A 21670-nucleotide genomic window follows, 5' to 3' on the forward strand; every position below is an offset into this window, starting at 1 on the left:
AGTGCTCAGTCATGTCTGACTCTTAGCGACCTCATGGACTGCAGCCTACCAGGCTCCTCAGTCCATGGGATTTTCCACCTCCACTCCCTACCCTATGGCAAACACCATTCTACTCGGAGCTCAGCATTTTAAAGTTCCGCATATAAATAATATCATACAGTGTTTGCATTTTTCTGTCTGACTTACTTCACTTAACATAATGCTCTCAAGTTTCATACATGTTGTCTCAACTGGAAGGATTTCTTTCTTTCTCAGGTCAAGTAATATTTATAACTGAATATTCTTAACTTATTAATTCACCAGTAGACAGACGCTTATATTGTTTTTATATCTTGGCTACTGGGAATAGTATGGCAATGAACATGGAATGTGTATATTTAAGATCCTTATTTTATTTCCTTTGACTATATACCCAGAAGTGGGATTGCTGTGTTACACGGTAGTTTAATTTTTTGAGGAACCTCCATACTATTTTCCATATTTACATTTTACATTTCCAATTTACATTTTCATCTGTAGTATACAAGGATTCCGTTTTCTCCACATCTTTTCCAACATTTTTTAGTCTCTTGTCTTTTTTTATACAGCCATTTTAACAGTGAAGTGCTATCTCATTATGGTTTCATTTCCTTGATGATTAGTTACGTTAACAATCTTTACAAGTGCTTTTCCCTACGTCTTTGAAAAAATGTCTGCTCAGGTCCTCTGTCCGTTTTTTATTAGATGGTCTTTTTATGCCACTGAGTTGTAAGAGTTCCTTATATTTTTCATTATTAACCCCTTATCAGATTGATGTTTTGCAAATAATTTCTTCTGTTCTATAGGTTGCCTTTTCATTTTATTGATCATTCCTTTTGCTGTGCAAAAGCTTTTTACTTTGATGTAGTTCAGTTTATTTATTTTTACTTTTGTTATTTGTGCATTTGATGACATATCCAAGTGATTGTGGCCAAGACCAATATCCAGGACCTTTCCCCCTGTTTTCTCCTAGTAGTTTCACTCTTTCAGATCATATATTTAAGTCTATAATTTATTTCAAATTAATTTTTAAGTGGTGTAGAAAGGGGGCCAATTTCATTCTTTTGCATGTGATTGTACACTTCTCAGTACCATTTATGAAAGAGACTATCTTTTCTCCATTGAGTATCTCTTGTCAAATATTAGTGAAGCTAAATATGAGAATTCATTTCTGAGCTCTAGATTCTGTTCTATTGGTTTATATGTCTTTTTATGTCAGTACCATATTGTTTTGATTATGACAGCTTTGAAATATAGTTTAAAATCAGGAAGTGTGATCTTTCGCCCTTGTTGTGTTTTCTCAGAAATGCTTTGGGTGTCTGGGGTCTTTTGTGGCTCCATATGAATTTTAGAATTATTTTTCTTTTTTAGTGAAAAATGTCATTGGAATTTTGATATGAGTTGCACTGAATCTATAGATGGCTTTGAATAGTATGGATATCTTTAAAATATCAATTCCTCCAATTCATGATCATGGGATAGCTTTCCATTTATTTTTGTCTTTAATTTCTTGCATCAATGTCTTATAAACACCAGAATGCAAATATTTCATTTTCCTTGGTTAAATTTTTCCTAAGTGTTTTAAGATGCTATTTTAAATGGCATTGTTCTCTTACGGTCTTTCTCAGATGGTTCATTGTTAGTGTTTAGAAACACAACTGACCTTTGTATATTACTTTTATGTACTAAAACTACTGAATTCATTTATTAGGTCTAACAGTTTTGGGGAATCTTTGGTATTTTTCTAAATATAAGATCATATCACCTGCAACAGGGCAATTTAACTTCTCTTCATTACTGATTTGGATGTCTTTTATTTGTTTTTTTCCCTAATTATTCTGGCTAGGACTTTCAATAGGTAGAATAGGAGTGTTAACAGTGGGCATCCTTGTCTTGTTCTTGATATTCGAGGAAAGGCTTTTAACCTTTCACCATTGAGTATGATGCTATTTGGGGGCTTGTCACATATAGACTTTATCATGTTGAGGTGTGTTCCTTCTATATTCAATTTCTGGAGTGTTTATAATGAAAGAATACTGAATTTTGTCAAATGTTTTTTTCTGCATCTATTGAGATGTTCATATAATTTTAGTATTGCATTCCATCGGTATGGTGGATCACATTGATCACTTTGTGTATGTTGAACCATCCTTGAATCTCAGGGATAAATTGCATTTGTTCACAGTGTATGATCCTGTTAGTGTGTGTTCAATTTGGTTTGCTAATACATTGTTGAGAATTTTTACATCTCTATTCATGTGGAATATCAGCCTATAGTTTTCTTGTAGTATCCTTATATGCCTTATATGTCAGAATAATTCTGGTCTTGTAAAACAAGTTTGGAAAATCTCACCTCCTTTTAAATTTTTCAAAAGAGATAATGTTAATTTAATTAAAATTAAATTAACAGAAATGTTAATTTCCATAGTTGAGAAATTTCCAGGTTTTCTGTTGTTATTGATTTCTAGTTTTATTCCATTGTGATAAAGACATACTTGGTATAATTTCAATCTTCTTAAAGGAATGATTGGCAATAGTTCTTCTTTAAATGTTGAATAAAATTCACCAGTGAAACCATCTCATCCTGGGCTTTTTTTGTTTGTTTGGAGATTTTTGATTATGTGATCTCCTGACTAGTAATTGGTCTGTTCATATTTTCAATATCTTTATGATTCAGACTTGGTAGGTTGTATGTGTCTAAGAATTTGTTACTTTTAGGTTAACCAACTTATTGGCATATGATTATTTACAAGTAGTCACTTATGATCTTTTCCTTTTCTGTGATATCATTTGTAATGTGTCCTTTTTCATCTCTGATTTTATTTGAGTCTTCTCTCTTTTTTTTCTTTTCTTAGGACTTCCCTGGTGGCTCAGATGGTAAAGCATCTGCCTACAATGTGGGAGACCCGGGTTCAATCCTGGGTTGGGAAGATCTGGAGAAGAAAATGGCAACCCACTCCTGTATTCTTGCATGGACAGAGAAGCCTGGTAGGCTACAGCCCATGGGGTTGCAAAGAGTCAGACATGACTGAGCGATTTCACTTTCACTATACTAAGTCTTAAAATCAGTTAATCTAAGCCTTCTGAATCATTTTCCTACTACTGTCTCCATAGCACAATCGGTTAGCGCATTCAGCTGTTAACCGTAAAGGTTTGTGGTTTGAGCCCACCCAGGGACGGTGGGGTGGCATTGATTTCCCTGGTAGCTCAGAGAGTAAAGCGTCTGCCTACAATGTGGGAGATCCAGGTTCAATCCCTGGGTCAGGAAAATCTCCTGGAGAAGGAAATGGCAACCGACTCCAGTATTCTTGCCTGAAAAATCCCATAGGCAGAGAAGCCTGGTAGGCTACAGCCCAAAGAGTCAGACACAACTGAGCGACTTCACTTTCACTGTACTTTCTTTTTCCTTAGTCCTTATTATTTCCTTTCTGTTGCTAACATTGGGCTTAGTTTATTCTTTCTTTTCTAATTCCTGTGTATAGTTAAGTTTTTATTTGAGATCTTTCCTGGGGTGTAATATAGAAGTTTACCACTGTGAACTTTATTGTTAGTACTGCTTTTGCTGCATCCCAGAAGTTTTGGCATGTTGACTTTCCACTTTGTTTGTTTTAAAGTATCTCTTATTTCACTTTAGATTTCTTTATCCATGGGTTGTTTAGAAATGTTAATTTCCATAGTTGTGAATTTTCTAGTTTTTCTGTTGTTATTGATTTCTAGTTTCATTCCACTGTGCTCAAAGAGATACTTGGTATAATTTTAATCTTCTTAAATTTGCTAAGACTTTTTTTTTCTTAACATATGATCTATTCTGGAGAATTTTTGTGAGCACTTGAGAATAATGTGTATTCTGCAAATATTAGATGCAATATTCTATGTCTGTTAAGTCCATTTCATATAAAATGTAATTCAAGTGCAGCATTTCCGTATTGATTTTCTATCTGAATGATCTATCCATTTTTGAAAGTGGGTATTGATGTCCCTTGATATTCTACTATTATTTTCTGTTGTCTATTTCTCCCTTCAGATCTGCTAGTATATGCTTAATATCTTTAGATCCTTTTACATTAGGTGCATATGTGTTTATGATTGTTATAGACTCTTGATGCATTGACCTCTTTATCATTATATAATAAGCTCCCTCTGTCTCTTATTACAGCTTTTTAAAATTTACCTAGATATTTTAATTCATTCAAGTACTCTGTGCCTTTTGATTAGAGAATTTAATCCATTTACATTTAAAGCAATTACTGATAAGTAGGGTAGCAGGTGGTAAAGAATCCACCTGGCAATGCAAGAGATGCAGGAGACACAGGTTCTATCCCTGGGTCAGAACGATCCCCTGGAGTAGGAAATGGCAGCCCACTCCAGAATTCTTGCCTGGACAATTCCATGGACAGAGGAGCCTGGCGAGTTACAGTCCATGGGGTCCCAAAGAGTCGAACATGACTGAGCCACGGAGCACACATGCAAAGATGTTACTCACGCCGTCTTATTGTTTTCTGGCTTTCAAGTAGTGTCTCTCTTCTTTCTTTCTGTTTTTCTTTGTGAACTGATAATTTTCCATAGTGGTATGATTTGATTTCCTTCTCATTGCTTTTTGCATATATAGTGTAGGTGTTTGTTTTGTGGTCAACATTATATTTACATAAAACATTTTATAGATATAACGGTATTTTAATTAACAGCAACTTAAGTTTTATCGCCTATGATAATTCTGCCTTTTTATTCTCCCTTATTGATTTTTTTGATGTCACAATCTACCTCTTTTTATTTTGTATATTTGTTAGCAAATTAGAGTAGCTAAGGTTATTTTTATTTTTATTTTATTTTTTTAGTTTTTATTTTTAAATTTTAAAATCTTTAATTCTTACATGCGTTCCCAAACATGAACCCCCTCCCACCTCCCTCCCCACAACATCTCTCTGGGTCATCCCCATGCACCAGCCCCAAGCATGCTGTATCCTGTGTCAGACATAGACTGGCGATTCAATTCTTACATGATAGTATACATGTTAGAATGCCATTCTCCCAAATCATCCCACCCTCTCCCTCTCCCTCTGAGTCCAAAAGTCCGTTATACACATCTGTGTCTTTTCTCCTGTCTTGCATACAGGGTCGTCATTGCCATCTTCCTAAATTCCATATATATGTGTTAGTATACTGTATTGGTGTTTTTCTTTCTGGCTTACTTCACTCTGTATAATCGGCTCCAGTTTCATCCATCTCATCAGAACTGATTCAAATGAATTCTTTTTAACGGCTGAGTAATACTCCATTGTGTATATGTACCACAGCTTTCTTATCCATTCATCTGCTGATGGACATGTAGGTTGTTTCCATGTCCTGGCTATTATAAACACTGCTGCGATGAACATTGGGGTACATGTGTCTCTTTCCATTCTGGTTTCCTCAGTGTATGCCCAGCAGTGGGATTGCTGGGTCATAAGGTAGTTTTATTTGCAATTTTTTAAGGAATCTCCACACTGTTCTCCATAGTGGCTGTACTAGTTTGCATTCCCACCAACAGTGTAGGAGGGTTCCTTTTCTCCACACCCTCTCCAGCATTTATTGCTTGCAGATTTTTGGATTGCAGACATTCTGACTGGTGTGAAGTGGTACCTCATTGTGGTTTTGATTTGCATTTCTCTAATAATGAGTGATGTTGAGCATCTTTTCATGTGTTTGTTAGCCATTCATATGTCTTCTTTGGAGAAATGTCTATTTAGTTCTTTGGCCCATTTTTTGATTGGGTCGTTTATTTTTCTGGAATTGAGCTGCATAAGTTGCTTGTATATTTTTGAGATTAGTTGTTTGTCAGTTGCTTCATTTGCTATTATTTTCTCCCATTCAGAAGGCTGTCTTTTCACCTTGCTTATATTTTCCTTTGTTGTGCAGAAGCTTTTAATTTTAATTAGATCCCATTTGTTTATTTTTGCTTTTATTTCCAGAATTCTGGGAGGTGGATCATAGAGGATCCTGCTGTGATTTATGTCTGAGAGTGTTTTGCCTATGTTCTCCTCTAGGAGTTTTATAGTTTCTGATCTTACATTTAGATCTTTAATCCATTTTGAGTTTATTTTGGTGTGCGGTGTTAGAAAGTGATCTAGTTTCATTCTTTTACAAGTGGTTGACCAGTTTTCCCAGCACCACTTGTTAAAGAGATTGTCTTTACTCCATTGTATATTCTTGCCTCCTTTGTCAAAGATAAGGTGTCCACATGTGTGTGGATTTATCTCTGGGCTTTCTATTTTGTTCCATTGATCTATATGTCTGTCTTTGTGCCAGTACCATACTGTCTTGATGACTGTGGCTTTGTAGTAGAGCCTGAAGTCAGGCAAGTTGATTCCTCCAGTTCCATTCTTCTTTCTCAAGATTGCTTTGGCTATTCGAGGTTTTTTGTATTTCCATACAAATCTTGAAATGATTTGTTCTAGTTCTGTGAAAAATGTGGCTGATAGCTTGATAGGGATTGCATTGAATTTGTAAATTGCTTTGGGTAGTATACTCATTTTCACTATATTGATTCTTCCGATCCATGAACATGGTATATTTCTCCATCTATTAGTGTCCTCTTTGATTTCTTTCATCAGTGTTTTATAGTTTTCTATATATAGGTCTTTAGTTTCTTTAGGTAGATATATTCAACATCCATTTATGATAAAAACTCTCCAGAAAGCAGGAATAGAAGGAACATACCTCAACATAATAAAAGCTCTATGACAAACCCACAGCAAACATTATCCTCAATGGTGAAAAATTGAAAGCATTTCCCCTAAAGTCAGGAACAAGACAAGGGTGTCCACTTTCACTGCTACTATTCAACATAGTTCTGGAAGTTTTGGCCACAGCAATCAGAGCAGAAAAAGAAATAAAAGGAATCCAAATTGGAAAAGAAGAAGTAAAACTCTCACTGTTTGCAGATGACATGATCCTCTACATGGAAAACCCTAAAGACTCCACCAGAAAATTACTAGAGCTAATCAAGGAATATAGTAAAGTTGCAGGATATAAACTCAACACACAGAAATCCCTTGCATTCCTATACACGCATAATGAGAAAGTAGAAAAAGAAATTAAGGAAACAATTCCATTCACCATTGCAACGAAAAGAATAAAATGCTAAGGTTATTTTTAAAATTCCTTACCCTTAATCTTTATCCAATGATTAACTCATCATAAAATTACAGAATTAGAGTTTTATAATCTGACCATATACTTGCCTTTACCAGTGTTGTATATTTTCATATGTTTTCATGTTAATAACTAAAGTTCTTTTATTTTAGCTTGAAGAACTCCTTTCAGCGTTTCATTAAGGCAAGTCTAGGGATGATGAACTTCCTTAGCTTTTGTTTGTCTATGAATGGCTTTATCTCTCTTTCATTTCTTAAGGACAGCTTTGCAAGATAAAGTATTCTTGATTGGAAGGTTTTTTGTTTTTTTTTTTCTTCAATACTTTGAATAAATCATCCCATGGCGTCTTGATCTGTAAGCTTTCTGCTGATAAATCCTCTGATACCCTTAAGGAGTTTCCTTTGTAAGTAATAACTTTCTTTTCTCTTTCTTCTTAAAATATTCTCTCTATATCTTTGATTTTAGATTTTTTATTATAATTATAATGTGTGTTGGAGAATATATTTTGAGTTGAATTTGTTTGGGCACCTATGATCTTCAAGAACATGCATAGCCAAATCTTTCCCCAGATTTTAGAAAGTTTTCCATAATTATTTTTTAAAATAAGCTTTCTATTCTCTTTTCCTGTCCTCTGGAACTCCAATAATTTGCAGATTGGTTCATTTGATGGTACACCATAGATCACATAAACTTTCTTCACTCTTTTATTATTGCTTTTTCTTTGTTCTCTGAATGGTTAGTTTCAAAGGTTCTGTCTTCTATTTCTTAGATTCTTTATTTTACTTGATTCATTTTGTTGCTGATACTCTCTATTGCATTTTTCATTTCATTCATTGCATTCTTTACCTCAGTAGTTTTATTTTATGATTCTTTTGAATGATTTCTACCTCTATGAAACTTCTCATTTGTTTATAATTTGTTTACCTGGTTTATTGAATTGTGTTTCTCTGTTTTCTTATAGCTCAGTGAGCTTTCTTAAAAAGGTTATTTTTAATTATTTATTAGGCAATTTGCAGCTATGTCTTTTGGGTTATTATAATATGTTAGGATTATTGTAGGACTTCCCTCGTGGCTCAGACAGTAAAGCGTCTGTCTACAATGTGGGAGACCCGGGTTCAATCCCTGGGTTGGGAAGATCCCCTGGAGAAGGAAATGGCAATCCACTCTAGTACTATTGCCTAGAAAATCTCATGGACAGAGGAGCCTGGTAGGCTACAGTCCATGGGGTTGCAAAGAGTCGGACACGACTGAGCGACTTCACTTCATACTTCTTGAAGTCTTACATTATTGACTTCACATTTTAAGTAGTGGCCACACCGTCCAATCTTTACTGGCTGACTTTGAAAAGAATTACCTTCTTTTAGGCCTACTAAGGTTTCTGAGGTTTTCTTGGACATTCTTTAGATATTCTTGCTCCACACTTCTTGCTCCCTCTTGTGGCAGAATTATTAACCTTGTGTGCTTTCTCTCTATCCTGTTGCCCAGCAAGCCAATTACTGACAATCTCCTTTTAGCTTACTCAAAGCAATATTAAACGTGTTAAATGTTCGAGTTTGTGGTCACTTCCTCACCCATCGATTCTGTTCAGCTTTCTGCACGTGCTCACTGACTGTTTGATGAAACCTGTTCTTGCTACAACCAAGAGCTGTACAGGGAGGTGGTCATGCAGTTGAGGTGCACAGTGTGCTGTGGGTGCCTGTATGTCAGTTAGGTGGATGCATGGGTGAGGCACCCCAGTGACTATGAAATGGGTTTCTTGTTGGAATCCCTGATGTGGTTTAGTAGGATCTATGTTCCTCTAATGCATTCCTGGATGCTGTTCTTCTAGCTGTCTGCTGCTGCTGCTGCTGCTAAGTCTCTTCAGTCATGTCGGACTCTGTGCGACCCCATAGATGGCAGCCCACCAGGCTCCCCCGTCCCTGGGATTCTCCAGGCAAGAACACTGGAGTGGGTTGCCATTTCCTTCTCCATCTAGCTGTCTACTATCTCTCAGTCCTACAGCTTGTAACTCAGCCCTCCAGATAAGAGTGAGAGAGAAATCGGCCTCTGGAAGCATACCACAGAGCTCAGAAAGCTCATCTCTTACTCATGTTCATATTTTCTTCCATAGGAGAAATCACGGACAGAAAACACTCTCTTGGAACTGAACTGTGCAATCTGGTGAGAGTGGAGGGGGGGATGATGTGGCAAACTCAAGCTGTTCCTCTCACCTTCTTCAGTTTGTCCAGTCTCAGATTTTTTGTTCTAACAACGGGCTGGGACTTCTCTACCGGACTCCTGGACTTCCACAAAAGATCTTTCATCCACAAATGATTGTCTAGTCTGTGTTCTCCAGGTCTCCTGGTCTGTGAACAAGAAGTCCCGGAGCCAGCTCATGGGCCATTGCAGGATCCACAGCCAGAACCAAAGTCTGTTTGCTTACTACCCTATACATAGGTGGTCAGGACTTTTCCTGGGCACCTTAATATGGTGGTGTTGGATCCCAAAGCTTCCACAAAAGCACTTTTTCTATAATGGTTGCCAAATAGTTGTTGATGGAGGGATTCCACAAAGGATAACTTTCTCAACCTTCTTACTAACAGTACTCACCTCCTTCAATTTGAATACAGTGCTTCGTTGGCATCTATTTCCAGTGTTCTGAGGAGTCTGACGCTATTCTGATTCCTTATGCACTGAATGCAGCCTGCTTTCTTTTCCCAGTCATTCCCGAGATGCTTTCAAGATCTCTTTACCCTGTCTTCTGAAATTTAATAACGTGAAAATATGCTTCCCCATCTTTCCATGTACTGAGCTGGGCACTTATTGAGCCATTTTAGTCTAGAAACCTGTGGTTTGCCATCAGTTCTGATAAGTTTCCTTGTATTATCTCTTTCTTTGGATTTATTGTTATCTTGGGCCTCCTTGAATGGATACTACTGTTTTCCTTCTCTTCTTTCTTTGGCCACTTTTTTACTTTCTGGAAAATTTCTTTAGTTTGTTCGTTTGAATCTTCACTGCAATTTTTATTTATGTGATGATGTTTTAATATCTAAACTTCTTTTTTGTTTTCTAAAGAGTCTTTTTCAACATCCTGTTTTTGTTTATTCTCTTTTTCTCTCTGTTGCCAGTAATCATAAGTTTTCTTTTTTGATGATTTCTCTAGTTCCCTGAAAATTTTCTGTTTCTTCAGTGTTTCTTTTTTTCTTTCACATTAGAATTTTTCCATAAACCTTTGGTTATTCTTGGTTTTCTGTTTCTAATATTCCTGACACACTAAAACCTTTATTGGAAGTTTATGCCTATGGATAGAATGGAATTTGGCTAGTGCTTGTCAAAGGGTAGACTTTGGGTGATAGGCCAGGGATCTTGATGAGGAAGGTTCCTGTCTATACTTGTAAGTATGTTTATCTTGAGTTCAACACAGAACTCATCTTGAGAAACTTTTCTTGAGTTTCTCCCAGAAGAAAAATTCTTCAGTCCGTAGTCAGAGAAGAGCTTTAATATCTCAAGGCTCAGTGTGTAGACTTTCATTTAATCTCTCCTTCTAATATAGTGTCTGCACCTTTGGTTAATATCACTGAATACAAAATCTCTCTGGTAAGTCTCAGCTTTCAGTAAGGGATGGTGAAGTTGACATACGGCAGTGTGGTATAGGAGGAAGTTTAGAGGTATCATTCTTACACAGACTTTGCGCCAATCCTTGCATTTCTAATTGCACCTGCATCTCGCTTTCAGGGATATCTGTTATTTCTATCACATACTTTTCTTTTCACTCTCACTTTTCTGAAGTATAGCCTTAAATATCCTCCTTATAATGTATACATATGAAGTAAAACTGCTGAATCTGTATATAAAGATGTATTTCTTTTTCTCTCATCCTCAGTTGATAGTTTAGCTGGGAATATAATTTTAGGTTTAAAAATCATGTTTTCTCCCCCAACATATTTGGGAAGGCATCATTCTATTGTCTTCTAGCATTCTGTATTGTTGGTTGAAAATCTGATACTTGTCAGAAAACTTTGTATGTTATCTATTCCTTATTTGTTGGTGCTTATGTTATTATCCCATTAACATGCTCTTCTGGAATTTTACACTTACATACTATTCAAAATTTCAACCCAGCAATAAGCTTTCCTCTGACATCCCTAACAGAAGCCTGGTTTCATTGAGATAACTCCTCCTCCTCTACACAGACCTTGTGATTCAATTAAACTTGCTTCATTTCTACTCTAGGAATGATCTTTAATTAATTCTAATCTTGTAATATGATCTCATCTCCCTTGTTAGTGATTGTTTTAGGAACAGGCAAGGGACCCAATTCTGGAAAAAGGGAGAGTTGCTGGAGGCTTTTGGGAGAATCCTTTATCGCTCTTAAGAGAGAATTATTGAGAGTCTGTTTCTTTCTCTCCTTTTGGAAATAGAAAAGGAAGAATATTGCATCATTTGCTTCTGTCATTCATTTATGACAATGAGGTAAGCTATCTCTAAAACAAAGCCAACCCACAGAGGAGAATAGCATTCAAATAAAGCTGAAGCCTGATCATACTAGGCTTGGCATCGTCTTTGCTTTTAGATTCCCTGTTATATGAGCTAATAAGATTTATTGTTTAAGACAGTTTCTATTGGTTTTTTTGTTACTCAAAACTGAAAGTGTCTTAAGTAAGTTGCAGAAAAGCATTTCATCTTTCATTCTGAGTCACATGAACTGAAGAGTGGGGTAGGTGGATAGGGAATAGGATAATCATCCTGTATTGTAGTTTAATAGTCAGACTTTCAGTTTAGCCAGTAGCATCACTTCCACTCTCTTTGCACCTAACGGTTCTGAACCTTATGCCTCTTTAAGTGTCATATACAACATGATATTGTCATAGGGTCTAGAGACAGAGTACAGAGCTCTGCCACTTTTTATCTAGGTAATAGTTGCATGTTATTGAATGTCTTTGTGTTTTAGTTTACTCATATTTAAAATGAAACTATAATGGTATCTACTGCAGCGAGAATAGTTGTATTAAATGAGTTATCATATGTAAAGTGTTTGGCATGTAGAAAGTGCTGTTTAATTGTTAGCTTTTACCAAATTACTCCACATTTTTTTTGCCTCTTCATTTTTGCAACAGTACCTCAATCAGTTCAAGATGTTCAGTTAGAAGTACTAATTTTCTGAGATTACATTCTAGCTAGATTTGGCTGTATAATGCAGCTCAGACCACTAAAACCCAAGCAAAAAACGACTGGATGAGGCTTTGAAAGAACCTGCCAAAATGCTTTTGCTCAACAGCCATAATGTATCTTTCCTTCTTGCCTCACCCCCTAGTTTGTATATGGAATGGGACATGATGCTTGTATATACAAGAGCTATCTTGCCATCATAGGAACAAAATCCACACACTTGACAGAAAGAAGAGCCAGTGCTTACAGCTTCCCTTAGCAGCATATCAACCTTGAAGTACCATAGAATTCTTACTCTATGAGGAAGAAAACACCTGTTTTGTTAAGCAGGTGGGGTTTCTGTTACATGCAGCTGGAGGCAGTCCTGACTTCTACCCATGGGCTCTTCCAGGTGGGGTGGTATGCTCTTCTAGCCTTCTGAAATCTTGGTTTTAAGGAAGTTATTTTCTTATTCTGCTTTATACTTCAGTAGATGTCCATCCTCTTTTCACATTTTAGATATGGTCTAGTTATCTGCCAGTAATTCCATTAACTCCTTTCATCCTCCTTACCTTTAAGGGCTACTCCTTTGCTGCTGCTGCTGCTGCTGCTGCTGCTGCTGCTGCTGCTGCTGCTGCTGCTAAGTCGCTTCAGTCGTGTCTGACTCTGTGCGACCCCATAGACGGCAGCCCACCAGGCTCCCCCGTCCCTGGGATTCTCCAGGCAAGAACACTGGAGTGGGTTGCCATTTCCTTCTCCAATGCATGAAAGTGAAAAGTGAAAGTGAAGTCGCTCAGTCGTGTCCGACTCTTTGTGACCCCATGGACTGCAGCCTTCCAGGCTCCCCCATCCATGGGATTTTCCAGGCAAGAGTACTGGAGTGGGGTGCCATCGCCTTCTCCGTTACTCCTTTTCTACCCTTGTATTTTCTGCTCTAGAGGGAAGGAAAATAAGAACAGTAATACCTAACCTGGAGACTGTGAACTTTAATGCTTTTAGAAGCCATGAACAATATAAAAAGTGAAGTATCCAGATATAAGATAAAGGGATTGGTGCTGACTGTGGAGATATAGAAAATGTGTGAATAAATACAAATAAATCAATATTGTATCATTCAAAGAATATGTACCTTAGGCCCAATTGTAAGTACAGATGGCAATTCTGTAAACTCTGAATCTGATTTAAAGCCATACATAAATGTGAAGGAACTCTCATTGAACTGCATGCACATTTTCCCTTAAACGCCAACATCAGTAACAACAAAATAACTATTAAGACCTTTTAAACTTAAAATTGTATTTAACTAAAATACTTCCATTTGTGTTTTTTTCTAAAGAGTTTTTCCCCTTTTAGAATTTTGGCTGCTACAGAAGATAATGCAGTAACTTTAATATTACACTCAATAGGCAAAACAAACAAACAAAAATCCTCTCTGTGGGGCTGTTATGGCTTTGGAAGAAAACTGACTAGGCAGAAATGTAAGATAACAGAAAGTGCATTTCCCTCCTCCATCTGTTTTCAGTTTCTTTCTTCTCTTTGGCTTAATATATAGGTTGAGGAGCTAAATTATAGTAATGGCTTTAAACCTTTTATAACCCTAACAAAGAAAGAAGTTGTTACTAATGATACCCAGTGTAAACACACAAACCACCTGTGCATATCCTGCTTTCCTATAAGCTGCACCTGAATGGAATCAGCAAGAGACCAGGCCTGTGCTGCTCCCGTTTCCCATAGAGGTGAGTGGACCGCAGTGGCAGTAAGGGCTAGTTGTCGTCGTGTTGACCGGTCAGTTCTTTTGTCAAAGTACTGAACGTCTACACAGATAAAAGTTTTGCCAGCAAGGAAACTGAGGTTTAGACTGGGAAGTTGTACTTCATAAGCTCAAACAGTATAACTGGAGAAGCTGGAATTCTCTTCATGTGCTGCTTAGTTAGAAAGCTGATGGAGTTTACCTTATGTCTTTCAAGTTCCCTTAATAGCGGACAGTTAAAAATCCTGGACACTTAAACAAATCGGTGGCAGACTGGATTGATAGTCAGAAAACCAGGATTCTTGCTTAGACTCATCAGCTTGGAGAATTTTATTGATCACTTATCCTCAATGTTGACATTAGTAATCATTAAAAATTTTTCCACCTTTCAAATTCTAGGCAACTATAATTTAATGTTAAAAGCTGTGTATTAGACTGAGAATTTCTAAACGGTAGAATCTTATCTAAATATTTGATTTATGTAATACTTACACACCTAAAGAGACCTTGAAAATTTTGTTTCTAATGTTGACAATTTGTCAAATTTCAAATGTATTTTCCTTATTACCTTTTCATATCTAATATGTTGGGGAACTCAGTACAGGAAGGGCTTCAAACAATCATATCTTTGGAACTAGTTTTATCTAGAAGTCTCAATCCATATGTCTGAGTAAAGAGTACATGAAATTTTATCATATTTTTGGCATTTGTGGGAAATAGAGTCTTAGTTTAATTTAGTATAGAGAATATGGTACCTTTAGGTTTCTTCATAAAAGATGCTTATTAAATATTTGGCAGGAAGAAGTTTTGAAATACTTAGGATTACTAGGAAACTTTGTGCATGACTTCAGACTAGGAAGTTTTGTACATATGACTATATAGTTTCATTTACATATTCCTTTAGTAATATAAAATTTGAATTTCAAAAGACTAAAATAGATATTATGAATAATAGTTTGTTTCAACAATGTACATTCTAAAAGTTTTTGACTTAACTTGTAAGTCCTCTTTTCCTGGAAAAAAAAAAAAAAAACCCTCCTCTGTCACTTTGTCACACAACATCCAATTAGCCTATTTTCCCAGGCTGGCAGGAAACTGTCCACTATAGACGTCTGGAATGGGGAAATAGTCTCTCTGAGCATCTTTGATTGAAACTTCATGAGACTATCAGGAAATTTAAATAGTTCCTGACTTTTTGTACTAATGAGGTAAAAATCTTTCTTCCTATGATATATGACAAAACCCAGACTTTCATATTTAAGATATCCCAGTGTTTGAATTCTCATCTCTTATCAATCAGTACATAAATTTATATCGCATGTCTGCTATGTACAATATGTAGCCATCTTTCTGAAGACTACCTTTGCTACTTGGAAAACTAGCCAAAATAAAGACCTGGTCACAGTCTAGTTTTTTTCTGAACATAATGACTGAAATGTTACAAAGATAGAGTTTCATTGAAATTAAAAGCAAATAACTTTGTGAGGGTCAATCATTTATGTTTTAATGTTAATTGTTGCAATCACAAGTTTATATTTTTATTACTAGATGAACTGGAAACACTAGAAGGAGTAAAAATAAGGAAATGAAAATTAACTGGATCTTTAACATTAACAAAGTAGTGCTGGTTGGACTACAAAGTAAGATTTGGGCTTACAATTCATTCATTCATTCATGTCAGTTCAGTTCAGTCGCTCAGTCGTGTCCGACTCTTTGCGACCCCATGAATCGCAGCACACCAGGCCTCCCTGTCCATCGCCATCTCCCGGAGTTCACTCAGACTCATGTCCATCGAGTCAGTGATGCCATCCAGCCATCTCATCCTCGGTCGTCCCCTTCTCCTCCTGCCCCCAGTCCCTCCCAGCATCAGAGTCTTTACTGAACCAAATATACTTCCTCAGCATTTGTAATGTGCCACCCTGTCTTCTAAAAGCTGGATATAGAAAGACAAGTTGCATCCAGAAACAGGATGACAATATTTATTAACTGTGTTCTGGGAAAGAGATGTGATCTTAAGATGAGAAGAAGAGAAAGCTGAACAAATGGGAGCCTCTGTTAAATGTTGACTACTCACATATTTGGTCCCAGGCCAGCCCTGCTTTCCTTCAGGATGACACTTTAGCAAGAATAAACAAAAGCAAGTGTGTAGATTAGAGCAAAAACAAACAAACAAACCCATATCTTTCAACCTTTCACCGACAACTATTATTTCTGTATGTGAGTACTTCTATAGTTTCGATAAAACAATCTGATTGCAATAACAGTTTATTTGGCAATCTCTCTGACTTAAAAGATGCATTAATTTTTCTTTAGTGTAGCTACTGGTTTATGGATTACCACATTGTAAATGATATGGAAGGTTCACCTTACTCAAGTAAACAGCAATATAAAATATCAACAAACACAGAAAATGATAAATATATTGATTTTAATTAAATGAATTCCTCAGTGATTTTTGCTCAGTCTTATTCTTTTCATATTTGTTTAAGCCTACTAAGGTTTCCTTTTTAACAATGTGACATAATTTTGCAGGAGAAGACTTTAGATGATGCCATAGTTTTCACACAGCTATAACATGAAAAGATTTTGCTGGGATAATTGTCACTAAGAGTCAGACATGACTGAGCAGCTAACATACACAAATATGAAAAGAAGCCCTCTTTTAAGTCAACCTTTTAAGAGATGTATTCTGTCCCCCTGTTTTCCCTTGTTCTGTCATAGTTAATCATTTATTATGTATACAGAAGACAGAGGGTATCTTGACTCTGGGAAATAGGAAGAAAGAAAAAGATTTCTTAAGATCACTGCGATACAACAGTTTGCTATACAATAATCTTTGCATAATTATGCCCAGTAAAGAGTAAAGAATGCACACTTTATTTCTAACACAAATATCCAGATCTCACTCATGAAGAGACTGAAGAGATTTATTAGCTACCATGTAAATATATAACTTAAGAAATGCTTCAGTGGAAATATTGCTCATTAACAGATTATTATGTATTATGGGTTGAATTGTGCCTCCCTCAAACTTCTATGTTGAAATTCTAACCTCCAGTACTTCAGTATGTGACCTTATTTGGAGGGAGAATCTTTACAGAGGTAATCAAGTTAAAATTAGGTCATTAGTATTGGCACTAATCCAATATGACTAGTGTCCTTTTAAAAAGGGGAAATTTGGAGATGGATACACACACAGGGAGAATGCCATGTGAAGATGAAGGCAGAGATCGGGGCGATGCTTATACAAATCAAACGATGCCAGAGATTCCCAGCAAAATACCAGAAATTAGCAGAGAGGCATGGAGCAGGTTCTTCCTCACAACCTTCAGAAGGACCCGACCCTGCTGACACCTTGATCTTAGATGTCCAGCCATCAGAACTGTGAGACAAATTTTCATTGTTTAAGCTACCCAGTTTATGGTACTTCATTGTGGCAGCTGTAGCAAACTACAAATGATAAAACTCTCATCTAATACTGTCTTCAAAATATTGCCTAAGGCTGTGCTTATTGCTGACAAAAAAAATTTTTTTTAACACTATGGCTGCTAGTATTATAATTACAATAGCAACAGCTAGGTTTAAAAAAAAATTTTTAGCACTTACCATATCACAAGCTCTATTTGATCATTTCTGATCCAATAAGATGAATGGACACTGAAAAAAAGATTTTTTTCATGTTAAAAGAGTAATTTTATTACTTTATTAACTACTAATTATTAAGTGTTTTATTAAGCCACTAAAGGTTTGGGGGTGGAATTAAAGGAGCTTATTTACTTACACTAATATGGACATTGTCACCTTGAAGTGAGATGATGCTCCAACAAAATATGAAAATGTAAAGCCATAGCTTAGATGGAGGCTTTCCAGGTGGCACAGTGGTAAAGAATGCCAGTGCATGCCTGACAGTGCAGGAGACATAAGAGATGTGTGTTTGATCCCTGAGCCAGGAAGATCCCCTAGAGTAGAAAAAAGCAACCTGCTCCTATATTCTTGCCTGGAAAATCCCATGGACAGAGGAACCTGCTAACAGACTATGGTGTTGCAAAGAGTCGGATATGACTGAGCATGGACACACACATTAGGATAGATGGAAGGTGATGGGGAAACTGATACTTAAGTCAGGGAATACGGCAAAATCTTTGCTTAAAAACCATTGACTAACTTAAAAGGAAGATCTGTCTACAAATGATTTCTAATTAGATGTTGAAATGGTTCATAGCCCTAGTGTGTGTTGTCTGTTATTAACTGTAGTTCACAAAAAATTACAAAATGTAATGAGGTCAGGTAAAAATAAGCTTGCAAGCAGAAATGAAAGAGAGTTCATAAATCCAAAGTCTTTCAGGGTTGGGAAACTTGTAGAGATTGAATTAAAAAGACTTTGAGTGATAAGATGCAGTTAAAAAAAATGTTATCAGTTGAATAGTGTCTCAGAGCATAGATCAAAGTAGGATTTGGCTCAATTGCAGTTGTTCAAAGAGTCCAATGACAACCACCATTAAGTAGAGTGTAAAAAAGGTATGAGGAAGTAGCCATGCAAAATAAATTTGAATATTATTTTTAGGAAATAGCTTTGGATATGATTACTGACTAACACAAAACTGGCTGGAATAAATAGATCAGAAATCTACAAAGTTTTTGAGGGGATTGTATTGTCAAGAAAGCCAAAAGTGCACTCTTTAAATAGGTATTTTTAAATTCAGATAATAACATTAATTTTTATGCTTCCGCATATAGAAAGTAGCCACAGAATGCTTCCTCCAAGGATGACATGCTCTCCAAACTCTTTTCAGATGCAACTAGAATAATGACCAGGAAGAGGCCCCAAGAATTCATAACCAGAGGCCATGGAGAAAAATGATAAGATAATTCTTCCCAGGAAGTAGAATCAAGTCCTAGTCCAGCAACTTCTTCTTTACCCTATCCCCACCTCAGGCGTGAGGCTTCCAAAATATCTTTGCAGTGGTATTTCACAATTACTAAAAAACACTGACTGTGTGTCCTCTATCTTCCCCTTTCCAATTCAGAATGCTTAATGGAGGAGCATTGTGCTGTTTTCTTTGGGTAGGAGGCAGATGTGAGTTTATTTGATTTATGAGAGGAAGAATGAAACAGTTTGTTGACCAGAATTTGGACTGTGGCTGAGACTGTGTTATGTATTCAACACATTATTTTCTCTTCCTGGGCACACAGGTTATTTCCCCTTGAAATTAACCTGAAGGCTATGTGACTTGATTTAGGTCAATGGAACGTAAGCAGAAATAATATAAAACACTTTTAGACCCAGCCTGTAAAACAATACTGAACAATATAAACAATTCTTTATTCTTGTATTCCCCTTCAGTATTCACCTTGTACATTTTTTTCAGATGTACCTAAACACAGGAGCATTCTTGGTCACCATTAAAAGGGGAGTGTCAGAAGAGCTGCCTGACTTTCACTGAACTGTTATTTGAATGAAAAAATAAACAAGAGATCTGAAGTCTATTAATCTAGCATAGCCAAGTCTATTCTGCCTGAAACAGAAATCTTAGGGACACTGCAGCCCATGCCAGACTGATTTCTACTCAATATTTTGCAATCATGGAGAGAGAGTATGGCAGTTTAATTCAACATATAGCTAGGCTTTGCACAGTAATTTGAAAGTCCAACAAGAGCACCATTTTCCAAATTACCCTGAGTAATAACTGTTCCAGTGTGCAGTTTTTCTGTTCACTGAACCTGACCTTTCTTAAGGAATAGACAGAAAGAATGCTATAATTTCTATACACAACACTAGTAGATTTTAAAAGATATTTTATAAACGGAAGAGTTTTATACTGCACACCTAGATCCATCTGATGTGTCTCAAGCATCAGTCTTTCCAGTTTCCAAGGTTTTCCTCTGTATTTCCAGAAATAGGGATCAGTGTCACTGCTTGCTCTTTCTTCCCAGATGGTGGAATGGAGATTGGATACATAATTATAAAACACTGTATATGGCTAACAGAAACCATTAACTCTTACTCCTCTTTGATGGCCCCTATTCCTTACTCTCTTGGCTTACTCTTCCATTTTCTGTAACACATGAAAGGAAAAAAAGGAACTAAAAGTAATGCCAAAGTCAGAGCTGGTGACAAGTCTAGCATTTGGCAAATGGTTGACTCCACAATTATCCTTTCCTCCAGTGGCTCTAGAGGAGAGACATCATTTGGTCATTCTTCTTCTGGAATCTTTGCCTTTATTTCTCAGAAATGATTCATGAAACTCTGTATATGATGAAATGAAAGCCTTTTTCATATGCATTACCATTTTTCTCATTTGTCATTTTCTCTTTCAACTCTTCTTATCTTTTTGGAATTTCTTTGTGTTTTTGTATGAAAAGTCTTATCTACTCCAAGATTATAAAAACATCCACCTATTTCCACATAATTAATTATACTTCTTAAATTTTTATAAATTTAAATCTTTGATCCATCTGAACTTAATTTTAGGATAAAACATCAGATAGAATTCCACTTTTTCCAAATGGCTAAATTAAAAGACGCTTATTCCTTGGAAGGAAAGTTATGACCAACCTAGATAGCATATTGAAAAGCAGAGACATTAATTTGCCAACAAAGGTCCCTCTAGTCAAGGCTATGGTTTTTCCAGTGGTCATGTATGGGTGTGAGAGTTGGATGATGAAGAAAGCTGAGCACCAAAGAACTGATGCTTTTGAACTGTGATGTTGGAGAAGACTCTTGAGAGTCCCTTGGACTGCAAGGAGATCCAACCAGTCCATTCTGAAGGAGATCAGTCCTGGGTGTTCTTTGGAAGGAATGATGCTAAAGCTGAAACTCCAGTACTTTGGCCACCTCATGCGAAGAGTTGACTCATTGGAAAAGACTTTGATGTTGGGAGGGATTGAGGGCAGGAGGAAAAGGGGACGACAGAGGACGAGATGTCTGGATGGCATCACCGACTCGATGGACGTGAGTTTGAGTGAACTCCAGGAGATGGTGATGGACAGGGAGGCCTGGTGTGCTGCGATTCATGGGGTCTCAAAGAGTCGGACACGACTGAGCAACTAAACTGAACTGAAGTGGTAGTTCTGACACTGTATTTTGAATAATATAGTTTTACCTCTTTCTCTGTCATTTTAATATTTCTATATTAAATCCTCGTTTGTACTTCTTCCTATATCTAGAGTCTCTGTACTTTTTATCCTTCTTTATTTAAAAATATATTTTCATGTAAAATGCATTTTCCCTGGTTTTCCTTACTGATTTAATTTTCTTTATTTTGCTGATGTTTCTTCATGTCCCTTAGGTGTTGGTGTCCCAGTATCTTGTCCTTGATGGGCTTGCCTTCTCATTTTATATGTTCCTCTAAGATGTTCTCATCTACTTACACGCTTTCTAATAATATTCATTTGGAAACGACTCCAAAATTATGTCTGCTTGTCTGGGCTCTCTCTAGAATACCAGAACGATCACCTCTTATGTGTGTCTCTCTCTTTATTCTCTGTTTATCTCAAATACAGCATATCTAAAATGGAAGCTCATCATTCCTGTTAACCCCTCCACTCAGCCTAAATCTATTTCCTTTTGCATTTCTTAACTCAGTCAAAAGCAGCACCGCCCCTCCTATTGCTCAAAATGGAAAATTCAGATTCATACCTACT

At 36.5% G+C, this 21670-nt stretch overlaps 1 long non-coding RNA gene across 6 annotated transcripts in view; it reads left to right on the forward strand.

Annotated features, from left to right (window-relative positions):
* LOC114116388 (uncharacterized) overlaps nt 1–21670 on the forward strand; it is a 65155-nt gene that overhangs the window by 10991 nt on the left and 32494 nt on the right. For 2 of the 6 annotated variants that reach the window (XR_009595079.1, XR_009595080.1), the window contains exons 3-4: nt 2874–3006; nt 9260–9309. This is a non-coding gene — a long non-coding RNA (uncharacterized LOC114116388). Of the gene's footprint in view, nt 1–2873; nt 3007–9259; nt 16464–21670 lie in introns of those variants that run through there. The other 4 variants (XR_009595077.1, XR_003590323.3, XR_009595081.1 and 1 more) reach the window with 3 other exon arrangements.

The sequence above is a fragment of the Ovis aries genome, chromosome 9 (genome assembly GCF_016772045.2).
Source record: "Ovis aries strain OAR_USU_Benz2616 breed Rambouillet chromosome 9, ARS-UI_Ramb_v3.0, whole genome shotgun sequence".
NCBI lineage: Eukaryota > Metazoa > Chordata > Mammalia > Artiodactyla > Bovidae > Ovis > Ovis aries.